The sequence below is a fragment of the Schistocerca americana genome, chromosome 2, assembly GCF_021461395.2.
Source record: "Schistocerca americana isolate TAMUIC-IGC-003095 chromosome 2, iqSchAmer2.1, whole genome shotgun sequence".
NCBI lineage: Eukaryota > Metazoa > Arthropoda > Insecta > Orthoptera > Acrididae > Schistocerca > Schistocerca americana.
Window position 1 is genome coordinate 553,269,282 of NC_060120.1, and position 27,456 is coordinate 553,296,737.

Sequence of the window (27,456 nt, forward strand, 5' to 3'; positions counted from 1 at the left end):
TGTGTGTGGGTGCCCGAGATGACTGTGCTCCTGCCTGGGGGGAGTGCAGTGTGGTTACATTTTAGATGATCAAGTTGCACTCGGGGTGACCATCTTTTCTCTTGCTTTGTTCAGGGGACACTATAGCCTGTTGTATATGCCAATGTCATTAGCAGATGGCAGCTACTTGGACAATGCAGCCACATGCTCGCTGGGGCTCCATTGGACTGAAGATTCTGCCATCAGATAGAGCGTAAGGGTGTGATCAACATAGGTATCATGTGGAAGTGGTAGCAGCTATCCATTTGTAAAAGCCTGTATCTCCACCTATGCTGGGGAGGGGGAGGAAAAGTGAGGGATCAGGGAAGGTGAGAGTGGCTTTAAGTTTGGTAGTTCCTGACCACACATCGAGGACAATGCATGTTCAACTGCTGCCCTTCTCTTCTGGTGTAATGTTTTGAGATGACGATTTTCTCTGGTCCCTAGTACGTATGTTGCATTATTACCCATCAGGTATAAGTGCTGGTATTTTTCACGACAATTTCGATGTGTAATTAGAACAGTGAAACATTTTCCATTAGTTGTGGTAGTGAGTATTGGCCTTCCTGAATTTCGATTACCTGAGCTGAAGGCTGATTGTCGAGCAATGCAGCGGGAGTCTTCTGTAGCGAACTCTGATGTCAAACAGCGATAGACATAGTCCTCAGCTGTATGATTACAGGTAATGCACTTATTAAACTCGTCTCTGTCTGACACCAGCATGTCGTCAATTGAACATATTTCCCGCCAAAAAAAAAATTACCTTCCACTCCAGGCTTTTTCCTGTCAGCTTGTAGGTGAAAGGTACAGTTTGAGTGCATCTGCTGCAGGTTTCATGTGGTATTGTGAAATTTTTTCCAGCAGGATAACAGCATTGGTGGGTTATTAATTGAACAATGTAGGGGAAGGCGGGGCAAGACGGGGAGGTGGGGTAAGACGGGGAAGGGCTATAAGCTACAGTTTGAGTATTGCCATCTGTGGATAGCTACGTCAACATCATCAGTACACAGGTCCCAGTGCGTTGACATTGCTGAACCTTAGTTTCACGGCGGTTTCTGTGAGCTTTGCAAGGTACGTACAATTTTTATACTGATTTGCAATGTTTTACACCTTTCGAGGTCCTAAAACATGTGTTTCGTGAACATTTGTCCAGACTGTATATACAGCACTGAATAGTACGTCTTATTGACAGTAAACTGCTGTGTCAGTAGTGAATGTTCACTACATAGTGTTCATGTAGGCGTAATATAACCTGACAGCATAGTAGGGGGCAAGACGGGGTGGGGCAAGATGGGGAGCTTCCCCGTCTTGCCCCTACTGTTTGTTCAACCATTACGTTCTCATCGTCTCGCTGCGGAACACATACATTATACGTTGAATACAATTGTATATAGAATGATATTCGTTATTCCAACGTTTCCTAACTAATTACAAAGTATGCCTTAGGCTATATGGTGAATAAAAATACACAAACCGTGCAAAGTCAGTATTTTTGCTATTGTTTAACGACTGACTATTGGAAATATGGTATTTACTATATAATATAGATTACCAGGAATGATCCGACTCAATAGTACGTTCCACGTGTTTTATTTCAGATGGTTCGCAAGTATCGGCGACGAACGTCTAGGCAAGAGTGGTCATTAGAGCCAATGGAAGGCGCTGTAAATGCTGTTATAGAAGGTCATATGGGTTCTTTCAGGGCTGCTCGACAGTTCAACGTGCCACAGAAATCTGTGTTTCAGCGTCGGGGTGCCCACGATACTTGTGCAGGGACAGAAAGTGATGATGACGAGGCTGTCCACACTTGTGTACTACGTGAATGTAAGAGGCCTAAATAAAACGTACTGCCTGATTCTACAATTCGCAGAACCATGTTTCGAAACGTTATCGTCACATGATTACGTTATTCCAGTCCTTATTTAAGCTTTAGAGAGATGAATTCATGCTAGTTCCCCATCTTACCCCGCATATGGGGCAAGACCGGTAATTGGTAGTTTATGTTTCAAATCGAGATATTTCCAACTAAATGTAACAAGTTTGCAGGTTTCTTTACATGCTATTGTAATTCAATGGTTAAGTAAACAAATGATAATCAAACCTACTTGAATTTGTTTATTTTTGTCCCTTTTGTAAGGGTTTAAAGTTAGTTTCCCCATCTTGCCCTGCCTTCCCCTAATTAATCAGTGTATCCGTTTGATATCAAAATTTTCCTCATGCCGCCATCGTCGCACTACTGACATGTATGTTAGAATGTTCCGCAGAAATTATTGGCATTTCAGTCACATTGGTTCACTACGTGTCCTGTTGCCTAGTAGACATAGGGTCTGCCATGTACTTTGATAACTTGTTCCATGCATGATGGCATCGATGTGTAAAAGGCGTGAATGGCATCCTGTGTTGTAGCCATCCATGCTGCATTTCTCTAGTTCCAAAGTTCATCTTCTGTGGTTGGCACTGGGGCACAGCGCTGCACCTATTGTTTCACCACATCCCATACACCTACGACTGGCGACAAGTCTGGTGATCTGACGCGCCAGAGCAAAAGGCTGGCATCCTGTGACACCCAGAAGGCATGTGCTCGTGCAAGAACAAGTGGTCGTGCGTGTCTCGCTGAAAAATTGCATCTGGGGTGTTGCGTAGAAAGGGTATGGCTACAGAGTGCAGGACGTCATTCACATAGGTCACACTCGTGATAGTTCCCTGAAAGCTCACCAACTATGGTTTGTGGTTGTTTCCAACAGCATCCCACACTGTAGGGCTAACAGCCGTGTACCGCAAGTCTCTTGATGAACGGAAGGTTCCACATGATTGGAAAAGAGCACAGGTAGTCCCAGTCTTCAAGAAGGGCCGTCCAGCAGATGCGCAAAACTATAGACCTATTTCTCTGACGTCGATCTGTTGTAGAATTTTAGAACATGTTTTTTTCTCGAGTATCATGTCGTTTTTGGAAACCCAGAATCTACTCTATAGTAATCAACATGGATTCTGGAAACAGCGATCGTGTGAGACCCAACTCGCTTTATTTGTTCATGAGACCCAGAAAATATTAGATACAGGCTCCCAGGTAGATGCTATTTTCCTCGACTTCCGGAAGGCGTTCGATACAGTTCCGCACTGTCGCCTGATAAACAAAGTAAGAGCCTACGGAATATCAGACCAGCTGTGTGGCTGGATTGAAGAGTTTTTAGCAAACAGAAAACAGCACGTTGTTATCAATGGAGAGATGTCTACAGACGTTAAAGTAACCTCTGGCGTGCCACAGGGGAGTGTTATGGGACCATTGCTTTTCACAATATGTATAAATGACCTAGTAGATAGTGTCGGAAGTTCCATGCGGCTTTTCGCGGATGATGCTGTAGTATACGGAGAAATTGCAGCATTAGAAAATTGTAGCGAAATGCAGGAAGATCTGCAGCGGATAGGCGCTTCGTGCAGGGAGTGGCAACTGAACCTTAACATAGACAAATGTAATGTATTGCGAATACATAGAAAGAAGGATCCTTTATTGTATGATTATATGATTGCGGAACAAACACTGGTAGCAGTTACTTCTGTAAAATATCTGGGAGTATGCGTGCGGAACGATTTGAAGTGGAACGATCATATAAAATTAATTGTTGGTGAGGCGGGTACCAGGTTGAGATTCATTGGGAGAGTCCTTAGAAAATTTAGTCCATCAACAACGGAGGTGGCTTACAAAACACTCGTTCGACCTATATTTGAGTATTGCTCATCAGTGTGGGATCCGTACCAGATCGGGTTGACGGAGGAGATAGAGAAGATCCAAAGAAGAGCGGCGGGTTTTCGTCACAGGGTTATTTGGTAACCGCGATAGCGTTACGGAGATGTTTAGCTAACTCAAGTGGCAGACTCTGCAAGAGAGGCGCTCTGCATCGCGGTGTAGCTTGCTCGCCAGGTTTCGAAAGGGTGCGTTTCTGGATAAGGTATCGAATATATTGCTTCCCCCTACTTATACCTCCCGAGGAGTTCACGAATGTAAAATTAGAGAGATTCGAGCGCGCACGGAGGCTTTCAAAAAGGTCATTCTTCCCGCGAACCATACGCGACTGGAACAGAAAAGGGAGGTAATGACAGTGGCACGTAAAGCACCCTCCGCCACACACCGCTGGGTGGCTTGCGGAGTATAAATGTAGATGTAGATGTAGATTTGACGCTGTATGTCTTGTGCGAATGCAAGCACTGTGATGCTGCTCCCGCTGTCTGCGGCGAACCAAAATGCAGCCACCATTTCGAAACAAAAATAGCCTGGATTCCTTAGAAAACACTATCTGATGCCATTCCTGTCCCCAGTGACATCGTCCCATACACCACTGCCATCTAGCACGTTTCTGCACACTCGTTAAAGGTAGGCAAACCATGTCGTAATAAACAGCGATGGATTGTCTCCCCTGTGTTACATTGTTCCACTGCTGCATCAGAGCTGAGGAGATCGCAAATATGTCCTGCAATGTCATTCGGACGAGGTGTCGGTCCTCTCGGGGAGGAGGGGGTGGTCTGGGTGATGCGCCCTGACCCATCTGGTTGTGTTCCACGGCCTTCCGTGAACCATTCTGCACACATTCGTTGCGCTACCGAAACACTTCGTCCCACACAAGTAGCAATTTGCCGGATAGATGCATCACATTCTCTCGTGCCAGTAACGCGCCCTCTTTCAAACTCACTTATTAGACGGTATGGTCCACGCATACGCCTGCGAGGCATCTTGCACGACTGCTCAAGTCACACTGATCCACTACCTTCGGTTTATAGCGACAACGAGAGCCGCAGCCATATTTTAACGCTAGGTGGTGTTGCGTCGCGGTATCTATGTTGACCTTGCACCCGCGGACCGACATGGTTCAAACGCTGTTGATTTGTCCAGAAAATACTAATGTACATGTCCTGCGAATATCAACATCCTATCTCTAGTCGTTCAAGGTTTTCTGTTTTTCATGAAGATGAGTGTAAATCACGTTGTTTGCTACTTTGTACTGATATCCTAACACTCATTGGGTTTGATAATGCGTTTCAGAAAGGAAGTTCAATATCAACGGGAAACAGCTGTAATTTCACTTACAGATTGGAGACCAGCAACGCGTCAATCTGCGCTGTAGAAAGTACTGCAGGTATGGGAGGGATCACACAATGACGGGAACTGATTAATACTGTCGAGTTGCATTATCCCGAATTCAGCTTATTTCTAGCAAGCTGCCTACAAATATTTTGTATTTGACTAGTTTATTACTGCCGTGTCAGTAAAATAGGTATCATATTAGCAGATAACTAAAATATTTTGAGACAATGTTGAAATTCATAATCCTGGAATAATAAATATTTACACTTTGCTGCCCTCTGTTGTCATCGTATTAATTGCACAGTTCCGTTTCTAAAATCGCTTTCGGTTGTTAAGATTCCCTAGAATACACTTAAGGTGTCTTCCTTCCCCTAAAATGAGTAACCTTTGGAATACAGGATCAGTTCGTATGAAAGTTCGCATTTCAAATACGTGGAAAATGTGCATTCACTGTCGTTCTCGCCTGATTGTCTATGACAACAGTAACAGAGTGGTACTTGATCTGAGGCCAAGTGATTCTAATCTCAGTTGGATAATAAAGTAATTGACCAATAGAGGAAACAAAGTCGAGAAGCAATATCCCTGATCACCACATCATGGCCGCGCGGAGTAGCCGCGCGGTCTAAGGCTTCTTGTCACGGTCCGTGCGGCTCCCCACGTCGGACGTTCGAGTCCTCTCTCGGGCATGGCTGTGTGTGTCGTCCTTAGCGTAAGTCAGTTTAAGTCAAATTAAACAGTGTGTAAGCTTAAGGACCGATAACCTAAGCAGTTTGGTCCCATAAGATCTTACCATAAATTTCCAAATTTTTTACACATCACGTTCCAATTAAGGACCAGACGTTGTGAGAACTACTCCCGTTGAATGTTCATGACACACTTCAAAAAATTGCAAACACCAATCCAGCGTTGAGTCTGCTTAAATGTGTTAATGCTATGGTGAAAGCCCTAGAGGTATCCAGCCCGAATCTTTATCTTGGAGTAAATTTGCGATCGCGAGAATTACTACATAGTATAAAAATAACTGCCTCGATCGCGTAGATTTACTAATCCTTATTATGACGCGCCCCGCCTCTGTAGCTGAATGGTCAGTTGTAGATGACTGCCATGCGGAGGACCCGGGCTCAATTCCTGGTACTGTCAAGTGCACTCACTCAGCCTCGTAATGTCACTTGAGGTGCTACTTGGATTCCGTGGTCTGGAAAAAGGGCAAAACGGCTGGGAGAGGGGTGTGCTGGGCACATGCCCCCCCTATAACGCATCTGCATGACGTCGCAAGGCAGAGGGTGACACGGCGGCCGGTCGGCTTCCCTTGTGCCTTCAAGGCCTGGAGAGGAGCTCGTTATTATGATGCATATCGACGTCAGTTATAATCAGATATATAAGATAAAATGTTATGTAAGGAGGATTTTACATAAGCCAAAGAAACTGGTTAACAAGGAACTTCGTGATTTTTATAACATACTGAGGTCTAAGACAGCTCACCTAGGCTGCCAACTTCTGTAACACCCCAATACTGAGCACCAACGATAACCAAAAACTTTTACGCCGGTGAGCTGATTATTAAGGGAAGGATATTCACAATGTAGTAAGCAGCTAACTTACGTTAATCGGTTTAGTGTAAAATACTGTATCAATAACGTTGAATGCAGATACTACAGAGCTTTTTTATACGCTTACAAAACATTCAAAATTTTGAACATCGAATGTTAAGATACTCCGTGAAAATGTAAAATCCTATTTACCTATTTATTTTGCTTTATTTTCGCCTTGAATGAATACTGTTACTGACTCATGCTAGCTAAGGATATTCCGCTTCTCATCTTTCTAGATGAACACACAGCCTTGCACTCTCTTAGGGGATAGTACTTTGATAATATTCCCACGCCCGGGTTCCCGGGTTCGATTCCCGGCGGGGTCAGGGATTTTCTATGCCTCTTGATAACTGGGTGTTGTGTGATGTCATTAGGTTAGTTAGGTTTAAGTAGTTCTAAGTTCTAGGGGAGTGATGACCATAGATGTTAAGTCCCATAGTGCTCAGAGCCATTTGATCCATTTGATAATATTTCTATTTGTACGATGTCCACAATGGACGATTCACGTCTACTGTCTACGCTAATTTCTGTTTATTCCGAGTTGCAGTTGGCATCAGCTAGTTGAAATAAGACATCCTTCATTGTTGTGTCAATTTTTCAAACTTCAGAGTTTTGTTTGGTAAAAAATAGGCTGTATTATTTCAGATACTTTGACGTCTTAAGCTACAGTATAAATAAGGCCAAAACGAACTTAAACGCATTGGCTAATAATAAATAAAAAATTTTCAAATGTGTGTGAAATCTTGTGGGACTCAACTGCCAAGGTCATCAGTCCCTAACCTTACACACTACTTAACCTAAATTATCCTAATGACAAACACACATACCCATGCCCGAGGGAGGACTCGAACCCCCGCCGGGACCAGCCGCACAGTCCATGACTGCAGCGCCCTCGACCACTCGGCTAATCCCGCGCGGCAATAATAAATAAGTAATGTGATGTACCGTACCGTGATTCGGACAAAGCCGATACACGACAAACTCTTACTTCAATGTACTGATCGGCGACATTCCTGTTATTTCAACAGAAGCTTTACAACGATGAGGCAAATTAGGGGAAAAATATTAAACATGTGATTTTAGCATCCCATACGAGGTCATGCGATAATTTTTTAATCTTCACATACGGGAGATCCTTTACCATGCTGGATGGTTGACACACTACAACTGACAGATACGGCCGAAAAGTTGCCGCAAGGGCGCTACCGTGAGGTGTCTATTGGCGTACTAACAGAACAGTACACCTGTACTCACACAATAAAACAGAAAAAAGACATGATTCATTTCAAAATTAGTTAAGATTACTAAATGTCTGTGAGTTAGACTGTTCTGTTTATGAGCGCGAGAATTATGCAGACCGGCAAGTGGGCAGCAGATGAAAGCGCATGACAGTGTCTCAGTTTATATTGCGAAGTAGGAGACGAAATTCTGTTGTTCTCAGCGATACCGTGGCATGGGGACAGTTACTCGTAGACGCTTTTGGCGGTGAGCCTTTCATCGGTCGGGAGCAAGAGAGAAGTAGACTGGGTAAAACGCCTTCTGGTTGTTTCATTCCATACACATTCACGGCACAAACACCGCACTATAGCGCACAGTAGTCATCATCATGACATCCTAAACACTATCGGCTGGACAAAGGTACTGGGCGACAGGTCACCCACACTAGGATCTTGCCGTAAGTAAGTATTATGTGGAGTATGTCACACCGATACTACACTCAACCGATGAGTACGTGAGCTCAGCTGCGCGCTACACGACATAACCTATGGAGAACAATATCGAGGTAAATACCGTTTTAGAGATTTAAATCCTTCGCTGAGAGCAGCTGCGGCGTCCTTTGCAGCGGATATCACGGACGAAACGGCAGCTGAGCGGCGTAAGTGAGGCGCTACAGCAGGTGCGTCGCTGGCGAGGCCCCGAGCTGCACTGGCTGGCTGAACTGGCGCGCCGCCAGCGCGCGGACCACGGGCCGCGCAGAGCACAGGCCGGACGCTCGCTTTCCCGCCCCGCCGATAGCAGCAGCAGCAGCAGCAGCAGCACGCCGGCGCGGCCGACCTTGGCTGCCTCTTCCAGACGAGTTTGCGTGCGGCCGGTCTCATCCGCAACATGACCGCGAGGCGTGCTACAGGTATTCTGCAAACCCCCCCCCCCCCCCCCCCCCCACCGAGGTCTAGGCGGAGACTGCGTTTTACTGACCACTATTTACATACCAATACGGACTACCGACATCTGCTTTTAAGGTACACTGCCTGACAGAAGAGTGAAGCAAGCAGAAGGGGAAGAGAGAACGAAACGAAACTTCACAGCTTGAGAGAATAGTTGTTGATGTTGTGGTCTTCAGTCCAGAGACTGGTTTGATGCAGTTCTCCGTGCTACCCTATCCTGTGCAAGCTTTTTCATCTCCCAGTACCTACTGCAACCTACATCCTTCTGAATCTGTTTAGTGTATTCACCTCTTGGTCTCCCTCTACGATTTTATCCTCCACGCTGCCCTCCAATACTGAATTGGTGATCCCTTGATGCCTCTGCAGAACATGTCCTACCAACCGATCCCTTCTTCTAGTCAAGTTGTGCCACAAACTTCTCTTCTCCCCAATCCTATTCAGTACCTGCTCATTAGTTATATGATCTACCCATCTAATCTTCAGCAGTCTTCTGTAGCACCACATTTCGAAAGCTTCTATCTCTTCTTGTCCAAACTAGTTATCGTCCATGTTTCACTTCCATACATGGCTACGCTCCATACAAATACTTTCAGAAACGACTTTCTGACACTTGCATCTATACTCGATGTTAACAAATTTCTCTTCTTCAGAAACACTTTCCTTGCCATTGCCAGTCTACATTTGATATCCTCTCTACTTCGACCATCATCAGTTATTTTGCTCCCCAAATAGCAAAACTCCTTTACTACTTTAAGTGTCACATTTCCTAATCTAATTCCCTCAGCATCACCCGACTTAATTAGACTACATTCCATTATCCTCATTTTGCTTTTGTTGATGTTCATCTTATATCCTCCTTTCAAGACACTGTCCATTCCATTCAACAACTCTGTCTCTGACAGAATTACAATGTCATCAGCGAACCTCAACGTTTTTATTTCTTCTCCATAGACTTCAATACCTACTCCGAATTTTTCTTTTGATTCCTTTACTTCTTGCTCAATATACAGATTGAATAACATCGGGAATAGGCTGCAACCCTGTCTCAATCCCTTCTCAACCACTGCTTCCCTTTCATGCCCGTCGACTCTTATAACTACCATCTGGTTTCTGTACAAATTGTAAATAGCCTTTCGCTCCCTGTATTTTACCCCTGCCACCTTTAGAATTTGAAAGAGAGTATTCCAGTCAACATTGTCAAAAGCTTTCTCTAAGTATGTGATGTTGTTGCACTGATTACAAAATTAAGTGAAATTTACAAAGAACTTTGCAGTATGGGCCTATTTACCTTTGTGGCGTTGCACCCCCTCTCGGTCGGGCACACAGTTTTAATCTGCCAGGAAGTTTCATATCAGCACACACTCCGCTGCAGAGTGAAAATCTCATTCCAGCAGTAGGTGCTTCCTGGTCGTGGTTCAAATGGTTCAAATGGCTCTGAGCACTATGGGACTTAACTTCTGAGGTCATCAGTCCCCTAGAATTCAGAACTACTTAAACCTAACTAACCTAAGGACATCACACACACCCATACCAGAGGCAGGATTCGAACCTGCGACCGCAGCCGTCGCGCGGTTCCAGACTGTAGCGCCTAGAACCGCTCGGCCACCCCGGCCAGCCCTGGTCGTGGCACCACTACGAGGGGCGTTCAATAATTACCGCAGCACAATTTTTTCTCGGTCAGTTTCGGTTGAAAAAATGCGGAATTTGTTGTGGGACATCGTGGAATATCCTCGCTTCAGGCCTTATACGCTGAAGAGCCTAAGAAACTGGTTCACCTGCCTAATATCGTGTAGGGCCCCCGCGAGCACGCAGAAGTGCCGCAACACGTCATATCATGGACTCGACTAGTGCCTGTAGTAGCGCTGGAGGGAACTGAGACCATGAATCCTGCAGGCGTGTCCATAAATGCGTAAGAGTACGAGGGGTGGAGGTCTCTTCTGAGCAATACGTTACAAGGCATCCCAGATTGCTCAATAATGTTCATCCCTTGGGAGTTTGGTGACCAGCGGAAGTGTTTAAATTCAGAAGAGTGTTCCTGGAGCCACTCTGTAGCAATTCTGCACGTGTGGGGTGCCGCATTGTCATGCTGCAATAGCCCAAGTCCATTGGATTGCACATTGGACATGAATGGATGCACATGATCAGACAGGATGCTTAAGTGTACGTGTCACCTGTCAGAGTCGTATCTAGATATATCAGGGGTCACATATGACTCCAATAGCACATGCCCCACACCATTACAGAGCCTCCATCAGCTTCAACAGGCCCCTGTTGACATGCAGGGTCGATGGATTCATGAGGTTGTCTCCAGACCCGTACACGTCCATCCGCTCGATACGATTTGAAACGAGACTCTTACGACCAGGCAACATGTTTCCAGTCATCATTAGTCCAACGTCGGTGTTGACGGGTCCAGATGAGGCGTAAAGCTTTGTGTTGTACAGTCATCAAGGGTACACGAGTGGCCCTTCGTCTTCGAAAGCCCATATCGATGATATTACGGTATATTGATAATTTTTACTTATGGACCGTCTGACAGCAACTGAATAAAACACAATTTTAGTGCCACACGCGTTTCGCCTTTATTTTCTGCAAGGCATCATCAGTGGCAGGTTGCGTGGACAATTACGCTCCTGTTGCATTTTTGGTGTTGTTCTTCTTCTTATGAATGCCAATTTGTGGTTTTTTTCCCACATACCACAGCACTATGAACTGAACGCTTGTTTCAATGCAATGTTTTGGTTTCAGAACAGAAACCAAAACATTGCATTGAAACAAGCGTTCAGTTCATAGTACTGTGGTATGTGGGGAAAAAAGCCGAAAACTGGCATTCATAAGAAGAAGAATAACGCCAAAAATGCAACAGGAGCGTAATATGTAAGAAATTGTCCACGCAACCTGCAGCTGATGATGCCTTGCAGAAAATTGAACGGAGATTGTGTTGAAAAATAGTGGTAAATAATGTTGTGTACCGGAATCCTGAAAAAACCAACCTGCTTTAGGAAACAAATGTTTTGCACTACTTATTGAAACGCCTCTCGCACATTAGGTGGAAAAGCAATTCATCTTTCTCCTAGAAGTTTTGAAAGTCCTCAGCCTTATAATGACTGCACATGCCCATCTATTACGTATCATGATCGTAAACAATAATAAATTTGTCTTACAATAACACACAGCCAAATAGAAAGGAACTAACATGAAGACTGATCACATATGACTAGAGAACAATCTGTTCCTTTTAACTGGATCATGTGTAGACAAATGTGTTACTGCTTAAGAGCTTGATACATAATACACTACTGGCCATTAAAATTGCTACACCAAGAAAAAATGCAGATGATAAACGGGTATTCATTGGACAAATATATTATACTAGAACTGACATGTGATTACATTTTCACGCAATTTGGGTGCATAGATCCCGAGAAATCAGTACCAAGAACAACCACCTCTGGCCGTAATAACGGCCTTGATACGCCTGGGCATTGAGTCAAACAGAGCTTGGATGGCGTGTACAGGTACAGCTGCCCATGCAGCTTCAACACGATACCACAGTTCATCAAGAGTAGTGACTGGCATATTGTGACGCGTGAGTTGCTCGGCCATCATTGACGAGACGTTTTCAATTGGAGAGAGATCTGGAGAATGTGCTGGCCAGGGCAGCAGTCGAACATTTTCTACATCCAGAAAGGCCCGTACACGATCTGCAACATGCGATCGTGCATTATCCTGGTGAAATGTAGGGTTTCGCAGGCATCGAATCAAGGGTAGAGCCACGGGTCGTAGCACATCTGAAATGTAACGCCCACTGTTCAAAGTGCCATCAATGGGAACAAGAGGTGACCGAGACGTGTAACCAATGGCACCCATGCCATCACGCCGGGTGATACGCCAGTATGGCGATGACGAGTACACGCTTTCAATGTGCGTTCACCGCGATGTCGCCAAACACGGATGCGACCATCATAATGCTGTAAACGGAACCTAGATTCATCCGAAAAAAATGACCTTTTGCCATTCGTGCATCCAGGTTCATCGTTGAGTACACCATCGCAGGCGCTCCTGTCTGTGATGCAGCGTCAAGGGTAACCGCAGTCATGGTCCCCCAGCTGATAGTCCATGCTGCTGCAAACGTCGTCGAACTGCTCGTGCAGATGGTTGGTGTCTTGCAAACGTCCCCATCTGTTGACTCAGGGATGGAGACGTGGCTGCACGATCCGTTACAACCACGCGTATAAGATGCCTGTCATCTCGACTACTAGTGATACGTGGCCGTTGGAATCTAGCACGGCGTTCCGTATTACTCTCCTGAACCCACCTATTCCATATTCTGCTAACAGTCATTGGATCTCGACCAACACGAACAGCAATGTCGCGATACAATAAACCGCAATCGCGATAGGTTACAATCCGACCTTTATCAATGTCGGAAACATGATGGTACGCATTTCACCTCCTTACACGAGGCATCACAACAACGTTTCACCAGGCAACGCCGGTCAACTGCTGTTTGTGTATGAGAAATCGGTTGGAAACTTTCCTCATGTCAGCACGTTGTAGGTGTCGCCACCGGCGCCAACTTTGCGTGAATGCTCTGAAAAGCTAATTATTTGCATATCACAGCATCTTCTTCCTGTCGGTTGAATTTCGCGTCTGTAGCACGTCATCTTCGCGGTGTAGCAATTTTAATGGCCAGTAGTGTAGATGGACACGTGCAGTCATTGTAACGGTGAGGGCTTTCGAAACATCTAAGAAAAAGATGAATTTATTTTGCATCTAATGCATTTGACTTTTCTTCCAGTGATGGTGGTCTGAGTGACCGAAATCGGTAGACAATAGAGTTTTATTTAAACAGCTGATGCTTAAAATGCAGTTCTTTAAATATCTGACGGCTATTGAAAATCTATTGGACGTAGGCTTGAGTGTCTTGCTGGCCAAGGGAGTTTCTCAGCATCACACAAACAGTTCATAGAGAGAGGTGACATATATGGAACGAGTACAGTCCAGTTGAGAAATGGCCCTACGAACTGTCTCGTGAGAGGTAACACCTGAGGGCGCAGGATGTTCGTAACGTAACGTTGTACCATCAGAGTTCCCTCAATCACTACCAGTCATAACCTATAGCCCCCTACACCATGACGCTAGTAATAACACTTCTGCGCCTCTCCAAAACATTGGAAGAATGTCCGAAATACTTGCTAACGATTATCATCCGAGGTAGCGTAGAACTATGATTCTTCACTGAACACGGCGTTACTAGTCAGCAGTCCACGTTTCCTGGTCACGGCACCACTGCAAACCCAGCCATCTGTGCTGTAGTGTTAACGGCTGCCTGCGCATGGGACGGTAATTCCCTAGCTCGGCTCCCGCTAGTCTCCGGTCAGTTGTGGAGGATGACATCAAGTGTTGCATACAGTCGACTATTTTTTCTCGGATGGCAGGCCCAGATGCTGAAGGGATTACGGTGTGTTTGTACCGCAATTCTCCCTTGTGGTGGTTACACGTGGTCGATCGCAACATCAACGAGGAGTTTGGCTGCCCTTACTTTTCAATGCAGTCTAACATCGAGATACTACGAGCGCGGTTTGAAAAGTTTTCGGAACGGAATAGAAAAAAAAAGTACTTACATCACTGAAACTTCTTTTTTATTTCCCAATGTAGTCTTCTCGCAGATTAATGCACTTGATCCAACGATGTTCCAGTTCCTTGATCACATCTCGAAAATGAGTTTCCTCTAGGCCTGCAAAATAGCTGCAACTCCGGCTATCAATTCTTCGTTTGAGGTGAATCTTCGTACACCAAGAAAAATTTTCAGTTTGTAATGTTACGTGAGCCTCACTGCCCCCTTTTTTTTAAATTTGTGTCTGATTTTATTCTGAGAAGCTCAGTAATGTATGTAAATACCGTAAATGTTAATTTGATTCAAAAAGTACTTGAAGTGAAGTGAAGCGCAGCTGGACAGCAACAAACTCTTTAGCGCGCAATATCCGCAACGATAATAGTTGTGAATCTTTGAGTATGAACTCTAAAAAAAAATGACAATTGATTTATTAAAAAAAGAGAACGGTAAATCTGTATCTTGTGGAAAGAGGACGTGTTGCTAGGCCGTCGCTCAGAACGTATTGTTACATTTAATGAAAATTGATATTTTAGTGATAAAACCGAGTAAAGTCTGTGTAAGAGTTGCCAAACATTTATGTACACAAACTTTCTGGAAGTGAAGAATAGAAATATCTTGTTTTTGGAAAATGATGTAAACTTCATTGTCGTTGCCATCTATCAATCGACAGAATTGTAAGTGTACAAAATTCACCAAAATACAGGAAAAGAAATGCATTCTCTATAGTTTTCATTCAATAAGTAACAACCTCTCATAATTTCTTAATTGCAGTAATTGGATTATGTTCTTGTACAATAGTATGGTGCTGAACGCCACTGACCAATTTTGATGTAGCAGGACGTGTAGTTTGAAGGAAGTTTGAGTGCTAAGCGATCTCCTTTTCTCACGAAAAGCAGATTGCTGTTTGATCTTATTTACTTACAACTAGGGTCCCTTTGGTATGAAAAGCTACGAAAACTTGGGCTCAAAGCTATCCGCAATAAGGCCAAGTAACTAACAGAGTCATATTTTAAACCTTAAAGAACAATAACTTATTATATTCATTTATATTCATATTATTAAAAAAAGTCATTTTATATATGTGTTTGGAGAGAGAGAGATTGATTTTTGATTGAGATTTTTACTTGGTCGTAACTGTTACCTGAATTTTGGTTGCTGCCTCCTTGAATGATCAGCTTCTGCACCATCTGGAGACGTACTACAATTTGGAGGAAGTTATTGTTCTTTAATGTTCTTTAGTGTTCACTCACCATCTGATGCTTTTCACGCCCGTTGTGTACCCTGCCAGAACTCGTAACATAGCCGGCCGCTGTGGCCGAGCGGTTCTAGACGCTTTAGTCCGGAACAGCGCACCTGCTACGGTCGCTGGTTCGAATCCTGCCAAGAGCATGGATGTGTGTGATGTCCTTAGGTAGGTTAGGTTTAAGTAGTTCTAATGATCTCAGATGTTAAGTCCAATAGTGCTTAGAGCCAATTGAACCATTCTTTTGAACTCGTAACAACAATAATGCACTCTATTGGGTGTTCTGTCATAGGGAACTGCAACTCTAGTCATTTACATACAGAGGCGGACGAAAGTATTCAGACACTGGGAGTAATCAGAGAAGTAAAGTTTAAATGTGTTTTTAACCTCAAAACATATATTTTATTCTTTACAGATGAGCAGTATATATGTCAATCTGAACATATACAGAACAACAAGTACCAAAACGCACCTTATGTAAGGAAAAAAATGAAAATCGAAATATACAATGGGCAAAAGTACTCAGACACTCAGCAGTCAGTAATTGGTAACGCGTCCCTTTCTCTGTATTACAGCCCTCAGTTCTAGTGGCATGAAGTAAACAACGTTTCCCGTTACATCCGAACCGACATTCACCAATTCTTTTTCTACCAGTGCATGCAAATGTCTCCAACTGCTCACATGTCTTTTGTGTAGTCTCGTTTTCAGTTCATTCCAGATGTTTTCGATGGGATTGAGGTCCGGAGACTGCGGTGGGGCAATGAGGCAATGATGCGTGTTGCATAGGATCTACAGTTGACAATTTTCGCCGTGTGCTTAGGATCACTGCCTTGTTGGAAATAAATGTCGTTCCAAGATCCAACTTCGCAGCACTTTTCGTCAGATCTTGTTTGAGTATATCGAGATAGACAGATTTTTCCATGGTGCCTTCAATAAAGACAAGCTAACCACCACCTCTGGAAGGCATGAATTCCCACATCATCACACTGCCACCTCCATGTTTGACGGTTGCTGGAATTTTTTTGGGCTCCCACTCTGTGTTTTCTTGGCGCCATACTAAACTGCGGCCATCCACGTGGCCCAAAATAAATTTGCATTCATCACTCCTCAGAATCTTGTCCCAAAAGGTCACATCCTTGCCGACAAATTCTTCAGCAAAAACCATCCCCTTTTTTGCGTTACGCTTACTGACGAACGGTTTGCGCTTTGGCACTCTCGCATTGTACCCAGCACTGATCAGGCATCTGCGCACTGTTCTGACACTAACTTCGGTACCAAAGCCTTCTGCCAGTTCTGCCGCTATAGCAGGGGTCGTTGTCCACGGGTCGTTTTTCACCATTCGAATTATCTTCCTCTTGTCTCTGTTCGTGAGTTTCTGAGGACGCACCTGTCGTGGACGATTGACGAGAGTTTTTTCTTCTTTCCATTTCTGGACGACACTAAATATACGAGGGTTGTCCAGAAAGTAAGTTCTGATCGGTCGAAAAATGGAAACCACAGTGAAAATCAGGAACATTTTATTTGCAAGAATTAGCTTCACTTCTTTGCATAGTCACCGGTTCGACTTAGACATTTTTCGGAACATTATACCACATTTCCAACACCATCGTCATAGAAGGCAGCCTCCTGTGCTTTCTGATAATTCTCTACGCTGGTCTATAGCGTGTAGCTTCTGCTCAAGTGTTGTCTTCATATCCAGTATTTCATGTGAACGGAGATGATACTCATGACGAGCCAGTTAGGGCTGTGTTGTGGGTGATCGAACATTTCCCATCGAAAAGGCTACAGGAGAGTCTTCACTGCCCCTGCAGAGCGTGGCTGAGAATTGCCATGAAGAAGGAAGTGCGTGGCAGTTGTGTTAGGTGGGCTGCATTCATTAAGGCGAAGCCTCTCAGCCGGCTCTCCTACTTGGCGGGAGACATCGTTGTTCTAGGCACCTTTACCCTCTCACAGTGCGCTCACAACTGAAAAGAGCGTCTTGATGCGATCGTCGGTCATACTAGAGACACTACCCAACACATCTGTGCAAAGCTTCATCGGGTTTTCACTTTGGTGTCCATTTTGCGACTGATCGGAACTTACTATCTGGACAACCCCCATAGTTTTTCGGCTTCGGTTGATGACCTTGCATGGCGCTACGTTGGTCTTTTTTGGCAAGACCTGTGCTTTCCTGCAGTTCGAGACAGCTTCCTTGCGTACACTGAATGCTTGCTGCGCCGAGTTGTGCTTTCAGACTGTTGTTACCTTGTCTAGCGGGACGGTGTCTGATTACTTCCGTCCCTCGTGAAACGCACGCCTGTGATGGTAACACAGACTAATCGTTCCAGGTGGAAGGTACGGTGACGTTCGCATAGTTGACGTCTTTCGAAATACTCCCTGTATTATGGCACATACGCAGAGAAACATTCCGTGTTTGCATCAGTCACAATTGACCGTGGGACACGCATGTCACCTGTTTCTGAATACTTTTGTCCGCCTCTGTACGTACTGTGTACGTGTACAGAGTTACACTGACATTCTACAACGTCTTCTGTGTGCTTCCCCTGTTTTTGCCATTCGCTGTATATCACGGTACCAATTAGACAGCCGGCCGCGGTGGTCTCGCGGTTCTAGGCGCGCAGTCCGGAACCGTGCGACTACTACGGTCGCAGGTTCGAATCCTGCCTCGGGCATGGATGTGTGTGATGTCCTTAGGTTAGTTAGGTTTAAGTAGTTCTAAGTTCTAGGGGACTGATGACCACAGCAGTTGAGTCCCATAGTGCTCAGAGCCATTTGAACCATATTTTTGAACCAATTCGACAGAAAAGGTCAGCTTTCGCCGCAAGTGTATGGGGCTCGAAATTGCGAAGTGAATATGTCGCAATCTAACTGCGTCGCATCCAAAGAGAAATATTGCCTTATTTCGCCCATGGGTGCTAGTGCAGCAGTTTCATGTTGAACAGGAAGCGAAGCGCTATTTATCCAGCAACACTGTCTAAACGTGTTCCATTTGTTTGCCACTTTGACGGTCGTTGTGGCCGAGCGATTCTAGGCGCTTCAGTCTGGACTTACAAATGCAACAGGCGGAATGGGGGAAAAACCAAAAATGGATAGAGATTTACGTTTCACGCATTAGTTATTCACCGTCATTTCTTAGTTTTTGATATAACTTTTGCATAATATTTTCCTAGAAAACTAACTAATTCACCGAGCGAGGTGGCGCAGTGGTTAGCACACTGGACTCGCATTCGGGAGGACGACGGTTCAATCCAGCGTCCGGCCATCCTGATTTAGGTTTTCCGTGATTTTCCTAAATCGATCCAAGCAAATGCTGGGATGGTACCTTTGATATGGCACGGCCGACTTCCTTCCCCATCCTTCCCTCATCCGATGACCTCGCTGTTTGGTCTCTTCCCTCCAAACAAACAACAACAACTAATTCGATGTTAATGCTTGTCTTGGTTTGAGTTTCCAATAGTTACTTCTTTCATTAGCAGTGGATAACTGTGGCTCGTAGAGAGAATTTTTGACCTACAGAAAATCATTTACGAGTACTGTGGTTTGCTCATTTTGAAAAGAGATACTACCTAGAAAATTATGTAAATATACGTCGACTTAAGGACGGTACTATACCCATGGGCAGAAATGATCTCATTAGTACGTACAATGGCTTACTTGTATGTTTTTCGGGTTGCTAAGGAAAGAAAACCACGGAAGTCTAGAAACGAAGTTGGTGTTGTTCAAATCGAGCGTGAGAATGAAGTGCCTGTTTCTTGTTGTATCTGAGATCAGAATTATTCATTACCATCAAATATAAGCAAGTAAAAGGGAAAAAATGGGTAAAATTGAGAAAGGAAAGATTGAGAAAACTGTATGATATAAAAAGAAACTGAAGTCTGTAATAAATAAGTACAGTCGAAGACGTGTCAGTTAGGTAAGGTGAAACAACCGAAATTTGGAAACTTAGTGAAAGATCAAATAATCTCACTCTGTGGTACTTACTCAGTTTCATGCAACAAACTTGTATAGAGAACTTACTGCATTTTCACTTCAACTTGTCATAAAGGAGTCAAACATTCTTGAACAGATACCTCAAACTTCCCGTCTTTTGATGTACATATAATAAAGGAAACTAGAAATCTACGTTCATTTAAGAATAAATTTCAGACAGACCACACTGATTAGTAGGAGTTGTGAAGCAATTGTGTGTGTGTTTTGTTCTTCGATTTTCTTTCGTTGTTTCTCATCCCCTCGAAATCACTAGGCCAGTGTTAATATCCATCCCAGCGAACGGTGGCGGTTAGGAGCTTCAATTTTTGGAACAGTTACCTCACTTCTCCACTACAGCGTGATGGGGTCTGCATTGCTCACACTGACGGACATTTTTAGCACAACGCCCGTCGAGTTACTCCTGGTCTTTGAAAGACTGCTGAGGGAGAACGCAGCCAGCTGCAAATACTCTTAAGAGACGTTATTGTGCCACCACGGTTGGTTTCGCGCAATTATACACATCTTCAGATGGTTACTGTTCACTAGAGTGAATCTAAGGACACATAACGTGTTCCCATTATACATCTTTAATTATGTGCACATTATCATATTTCCCTATATTACAGAAGTCATCCAAGCAGCACAGCAGTCCTAAAGTGGCATTAAATAGTGCAGTACAGGAACGGAGGACATGCCAGTAGCAATTCTGAAACCGTATTAAAAGAAATGTAGCCCTCTCAAGGTGGGAAATAAGGTCCGGAACCAATCATGCCAATAAACTTAACCTTCTTAAGAATACAGTGGAACCTCGCATAGCGAGCGTAATTCGTTCCAGAATCTTAATCGTGTTGCTGAACTCTCGTTAAGCGAAACAATTTATCCCATATAAATTAATGTAAAATATGATAATGTGTTCCATGCAGAAGAAGTACTAAAAGTTTTATCTTATTCAAGCCAAGAAAATTAAAGATACAGTATTATGTACTTTATTAGTCATGATAAATAATTCTTTTTTACCATGAAGCTATCTATAATCATTAATTTCTCCTCACACTTACAACACTTGGTGAACATGTGACCCAGCATTATCGTCAAACAAGTTTGTAGCGAGCGTAGTCACTGCTTTATTGGAGTGATGATTTTCAATGTACGATAAAACCAATTCCCATGCTTTCAGAATTTCTCTTATTGCGCCAGAACATTGCTGCTTTGCTGTTATCGCCTCCTCTTCCTCCTCCTCCTCCTCCTCCTCCTCTAAAGAACTCCTCTCCATAACTTCCTGCTGTAAAACACACTGCAGCCCCATAAGCTATTTGGTGATAATTTCTTGGCTGTGATCTTCCCCAAGCTCATCGATGTCATTGTTATCCACTTCTAATCCCACGCTCTTGGCCAAAGACACAATCTCGTTGTCTACAGGCTCCACAGATACTGACTCAGATGCCTCTGAGTCACATTAGACAACGCACTCTGCCCAAAGCTTTTTCCAAGCAGACATGAGACTTCTCTTGGTAACCCCTTTCCATGCCTTTTCGATCATCTTGACGCAGGCAGCGATGCTGAAGTGATATTTTCAAAACTCTCTGAGAGTGAGATTGGTAGCTTCATTCAACTCAAAGCAATGCTCGAAGAGTGATTTAGTGTAGAGCTTCTTAAAGTTAGAAACAATCTGCTGGTTCATAGGCTAGAGTAACGGAGTGGTATTGGGAGGCATAAATAGAACTGAAATTCTTCAAGGAGTTGGTCTTGCAGGCCTGGAGAATGGGCAGGAGCGGTGTCCATAGCACACAAGACATGGAGTGGCAGATTCGTCTCGAGCAAATATTTTTTCACCGAAGGACCAAACGCACCATTGATCCAATCACAAAATTGATCATGTGTCACCCAAGGCGTGTTGTTGGGCCTCCACATCATATTTAATCTGCTGTACTAGACTTTACACTTCTTGAAGGTTCGTGGAGTTTCTGAATGGTAAAGAAGTAGCGCTTTAATTTTCAAATCGCCCCTTGCATTGGCACTGAGCAGCAGTGTGAGATGGTCTTTCATTGGGTTGTGACTGGGCAATGCATTCTCTTCTGCTGTTATGAAGGTACTCTTCGACACCATCTTCCACAACAGACCCGTCTTGTCACAATTAAAAACCTGTTGCGGCAGATTATCCTCAGAATCTAAGAGCATCTTCAAGTTGCTGATGAAGTTCTCTGCTGCCTTTATGTCGGAGCTGGCTGCTTTGCCGTGCGTCACAACGCTGTGGATGCCAGTTCTTTTCTTAAACTTCTCGAATCACCCACGGCTTCCCTTAAATTCTTCTTCGGCCGCTGATGATTCTGGCGTCTTCTTAATGAGATCGGCGAAAATCATTCTCGCCTTCTCACAAGTGATGTTATCGTTAATAGTGTCGCCTTGCAATTGCTTTTCATTTATGCAAAAAAGGAGCAACCTTTCGACATTGTCCAGATTACGAAACCGTTGTGTAGATACTCTTGTCATTCCCTTTGAAGCATCAGTCTCTTTAATCTTGTCCTAATTCTTGAGGGTAGTGCAAATCGCGTCCGCGTTTTTTAGTGAATTTACGTTTCATTTCTAAGGTAATTCTCTTTCTCTTATGTTTGACTTCTTGCGGCTTTATCTTTGGGGACCCTTCTACGAAGGTTATTAAAACTTGCGCACAAAATAAACACTGTGAACACAAGTTTACAAAAATGAGTGATCACAAACTGCATTAAGATGGTAGCAGAAAGAGCGACACTGCAGTACGTACTAAAAGACAATGTTAATACGAGTGCCGCTGCCGGCAATGAAAGGTGTTCACATCCTTTAACGTTTCCCCGCCGCGCGCTAACGGCTGGGAACGTCACACTGCATCGTCGTCGCCCATTATGCGAGACATCACTCGTTAAGCGAGTCATTTTTTTACAGTTCGTTTTACCCGTTATGCGATTAGCGAGTTATGGGAGGTGCTCGTTAAACGAGGTTCCACTGTACCTATGGTTGCCTGCCTTCTCTCTTAACAGAGCTTAACTCGATAACAGCCACAGAATTCAACAAGATCCAGCTTGGGCACAATCCGCTACGGTCGCAGGTTCGAATCCTGCCCCGGACATGGATGTGTGTCATGTCCTTAGGTTAGTTAGGTTTAAGTAGTTCTCAGTTCTAGGGGACATGACGACAGATGTTAAGTCCCATAGTGCTCAGAGCCATGTTTTGGGGACAATCTTGGTCTTATTTGCCCCATAGTAAAAATTTACGATATTTCGAAGCCTATCACTGGTTGCAGAAAGGAAATGTAGCGAAAGTAAATGACATTGCTGCTCAGGACATCATTAACAAGAAACAATTTACGGAATGAGTGCTTGCTGAATCTAAACGTGACTGGAACGCCGGAAGAACAGCACAAGTGCATGGTTTTTTTTTCCAAACATCTGTGAAAGACTTGAGCTAAATTATAAACCACTTCTTCAAAGACAGTGACAGGACATGGTCCACACCCTGTATGATTTTGTTGAATTAACAACAGTAGGCGCTACACTGAGTGGCCGCGCGGTCTAGGGCGCCATGTCACGGCTTGCGCGGCCCCTTCCAACTGAGGTTCGAGTCCTCCCTCGGGCATGCGTATGTGTGTTGTTCTTAGCATAAGTTAAAGTAGTGTGTAAGTCTAGGGACCGATGACCTCAGCAGTATGGTCCCTTAGGAGCTCATACACATTTGAACAACAGTAGGCCGAAGCCGAGAAACTGTGGATTGATGGTATGTGAGAACATACTTCCTTTGAATGAAATCCATACATTGAACTTTCACAGGGAGTTACATGCGTTCTGATAGTGTTTATGGCAGAGTCCGTGATGAGGAAAAGCAGCAGGTACTTGATATGTAGCGAACAACGCGTCTAAATCCAGATAAGATGGATGTTTTTGTAGAGGTCCAGAGTGGACGACCTCTACGGCGACACGGTCGAGTCGAGGCGGTGGGTTGTCAAAATGATGACAGCTGGACGCTCATAGAAACATAATTATTAATTAGACGTTTTATTACTCCTTGGATTACATAGATCAACAGGTTGAGCTATGCCTACACGCCACCTGGGCAGAAGGGCAGCTCGGCATTGGACCCACAAAGGCGCTGATCCAGCAGCGGCGGTAGCACACGTTGCGGAAGGAAGGCATACAGGGTGTTACAAAAAGGTACGGCTAAACTTTCAGGAAACATTCCTCACACACAAAGAAAGAAAATATGTTATGTGGACATGTGTCAGGAAACGCTTACTTTCCATGTTAGAGCTCATTTTATTACTTCTCTTCAAATCACATTAATCATGGAATGGAAACACACAGCAACAGAACGTACTAGCGTGACTTCAAACACTGTTACAGGAAATGTTCAAAATGTCCTCCGTTAGGGAGGATACATGGCGTATTGTATCACACCCGTCCACAATACGAGCACGAAGAGTCTCTGCATTTGGTACCGGGGTTGCGTAGACAAGAGCTTTCAAATGCCCCCATAAATGAAAGTCAAGAGGGTTGAGGTCAGGAGAGCATGGAGGCCATGGAATTGGTCCGCCGCTACCAATCCAACGGTCACCGAATCTGTTGTTGAGATGCGTACGAACACTTCGACTGAAATGTGCAGGAGCTCCATCATGCATGAACCACATGTTGTGTCGTACTTGTAAAGGCACATGTTCTAGCAGCACATACTGACGAAACTAAAATGAGCTCTAACATGGAAAGTAAGCGTTTCCGGACACATGTCCACATAACATCTTTTCTTTCTTTGTGTGTGAGGAATGTTTCCTGAAAGTTTGACCGTACCTTTCTGTAACACCCTGTGTACTGGCTGCCCGAGGCGTAGTGCGGTGCGGCGCAGTTGAATCGCACCAGTGGCCCAGCGCGGTGAAGATAGTCTTGCAGCTGCACTAAACCTGCTGTAAACAAACACAAACGCAATGATTGGTCAGCTGGCGTAGCACACGCACACTATTGCTGTTACGCTCTTGGAAATAGGTCCTACTGATGTACCAATTACTGTAACGTTCTTCATAAAAGTGTAACGTTCTTTATAAGTTACTGATACTTAAATGAATGCCTGAACTGGGAATGTATGCAAAACTGGAGTTCTCGTGTAGCATGTTGTAATTGCAGGTGGTGTGCTTACTTTGTGCTGTTGTTAGCAAAATTTTATACGAACTGATTGGGCAATGCAACTCCCAATATCAATAAAGAAATACAGTCACTGCAAAATACATTTAGTCTCTTAGGTACTGAATCCTCTAGCACTGTTCAAAACTGATAACTTTGGTCCCTGTGTACATGACGAATAAATAAAATTGTCCTACCTCTAAATCAGCAACGGTGGATCGCGTTATATTCTGCTCTCATGGAGAAGAATAAAATATACAGCTACCGACTCAGCTGTGTGCAATACTGGCCGTAATACTTTGAAATATACATGAAATTCTTTTGTCCAATAAATGACAATATTTAAGAAAAATTCAATGTCTTTAAAAAAAAACTTATGACCTGGACAAGTTGGCGGTAGTGATTTGGGTGAATTACTAACACTGTCTTTTTAAATAGTGAAGTTGTATTCGAAGTTAAGTTTGGTTTTTCAAAACGTCTGACAATTGAAACTACATTACTACGAAAAATTACATCCTCTTTACTAAATTAAAACCTTTCTTTGCTGACAAAGTCACAAATAATGAGATTTTACAGAAAGTATTGTCTAACGTCACTAAAAAGCATAAAGACATATCTTCAAATTGTGTATACCTGTGTTAACAAATCTTAGAAACATTACAAAAGGGAAATATCTAACTGGCATATACATCAAATCTGTTTATGTACACTCACCGTTACAATTATCAGCCAACTCATTTACACTAACGCGCTAGCAAAAGGAAAATAATAAAAAATTAACTTCTTTACCTCAAGTGCGAGAAGACTTCTGCTTCCATATTTATATTTCCTATAATACATGCACTCGTAAAGCTTCTTTGTAATATCAATCCAGTAATACTTTCTTGTCGCAATTAAATTTACATTTCATCATTTCACTTTACATTCCATTCATTATAAAATCACTCATTATTTTTAACTACCTGTTTTACTTTCAGTATAACAAAATATTGGTATGAGAAAATTCCTACATTATAATCTAACACTTGGTGGCTTTACAGAGCACACCACAAAAACTATCTATTGCATCCTCTTTCGCGATCGATACTCTGCTGTGCGCCAAGCTCTCTCTTACTCCAACATTAAAATCTCAGACCAGAAGCAGTATCTTTGGCTCTGCGGTAGTACAAAGACAGCGATCCGCTTTATAGAGCCCATCAGAGACATACATCGTTTAGAATGTAATAGTTTCATTTCAGTTTACATTAGTATCATTACGATATTCGGGTGCCACATATAAATGTACCCCAGTAGACTCCTTTCAATATCTTATTACTAAGTCACTAGAAATGAAACTGTCAGACATTCTAATGTATTAACGGCCATCAACGTTTTTCTTGATCTTAATTTAGCTACGTACTTTTCATTTCGAAAATCGTGCATAGTCGCAGCGCCAGTAAACTATTAAAAATGACGAGAAACAATTTCTTAATATTTTTCACAAGATCACAGGCAAAACCTGCTTTGAAGTTTTTCGAGGAATAGCATTTACTGAATATAAAAAAAAGATTAGGTATCAAATATGTGTCGCAATCCATAACGTTGATGTCTAATAATCGAACTAACTGTGGGGCTCTGGTTCAAATCTCGTTGGGACCGTTTTTTCTGCGTCAGTTTGAATATCTACATCATTTAAATACGAAATTCATGAGAAGTATGCTAATAATTAGATACGTAATTTATTTATTTATGAAAAATGCGCGTCTTCTTTTTTCCAATTACATATCGCGCACAAAATTCCTGTTTTTAGTTACTGGTATTTTATTAAATATTATTAAAGAATGTTTATATTAAGAAATCCTTACACAATTTTTTTGGAGAAAAATTAAAAATCAAGTAATCTTTCCTTGGATATGTCGACTGCTTTATACTACAGATGCAGTCTCACACGAGCCAGAGCGATAAACGTCGTAGAAATACTGAAAACAATTTTCACGGCATCCAGCACATCGGCGAATGCTGCATTTTTACAGTTTCCACCGTACCACTGCAATCTGAACCCAATAAAATTGATGTGGAGCCAAGTTAAGGGATTGGTCGAGAGAAACAAGACATTTAAGCTTCCAGACGTATTGGAACTAATGCACGAAGCTTTGTCACGCGCTACTGCCGAACGCTGGCGAAATACAGAACAGTAAGTCACAAAAGAAGAGGAGAAAATTTATGTTCTTGTGGGGCTTCGGGGATTCTGTTGTTAATCGCCTCATTACCAGCATAGCAGGTGACAGTTCCAGTACTGAAATGCAGTCGATATGGGAGTAGTTCAGAGATTACCAGACGACTGCTATACCTTCAGTGAGTTTAGTCCCACATAGCCCAGGCAGAAAAATTACCCTGTTTAGGAATTTTCATCGCTCTTGTTATTACAGTACTAAGATCGAGCATGTTATGATTTTCGTCTAGTCACGTAAGAAGCATTTCGCCAAAGTTTTGCCATGTATTATTTTACACTGTTTAAAAATGAAATGGCATTGGATGCCATATTGTTTGAAACTTCCTAGCAGATTAAAAATGTGTGCCGGACCGAGACTCGAACTCGGAACCTTTGCCTTTTGCGAGCATGTGCTCTACCAACTGAGCTACCCAAGCACGACT

General features: G+C 43.4%; 1 protein-coding gene across 1 annotated transcript in view; it reads right to left on the bottom strand.

The window, feature by feature from the left end:
- Positions 1-8,576, bottom strand: part of LOC124595389 — a 304,713-nt gene extending 296,137 nt beyond the window's left edge. The window contains exon 1 of the mRNA XM_047134110.1: positions 8,479-8,576. The gene's annotated coding sequence lies outside the window, so the exon portion shown is untranslated. The remainder of the gene's footprint in view (positions 1-8,478) is intronic.
- Between the last annotated feature and the right edge of the window lie 18,880 nt (positions 8,577-27,456).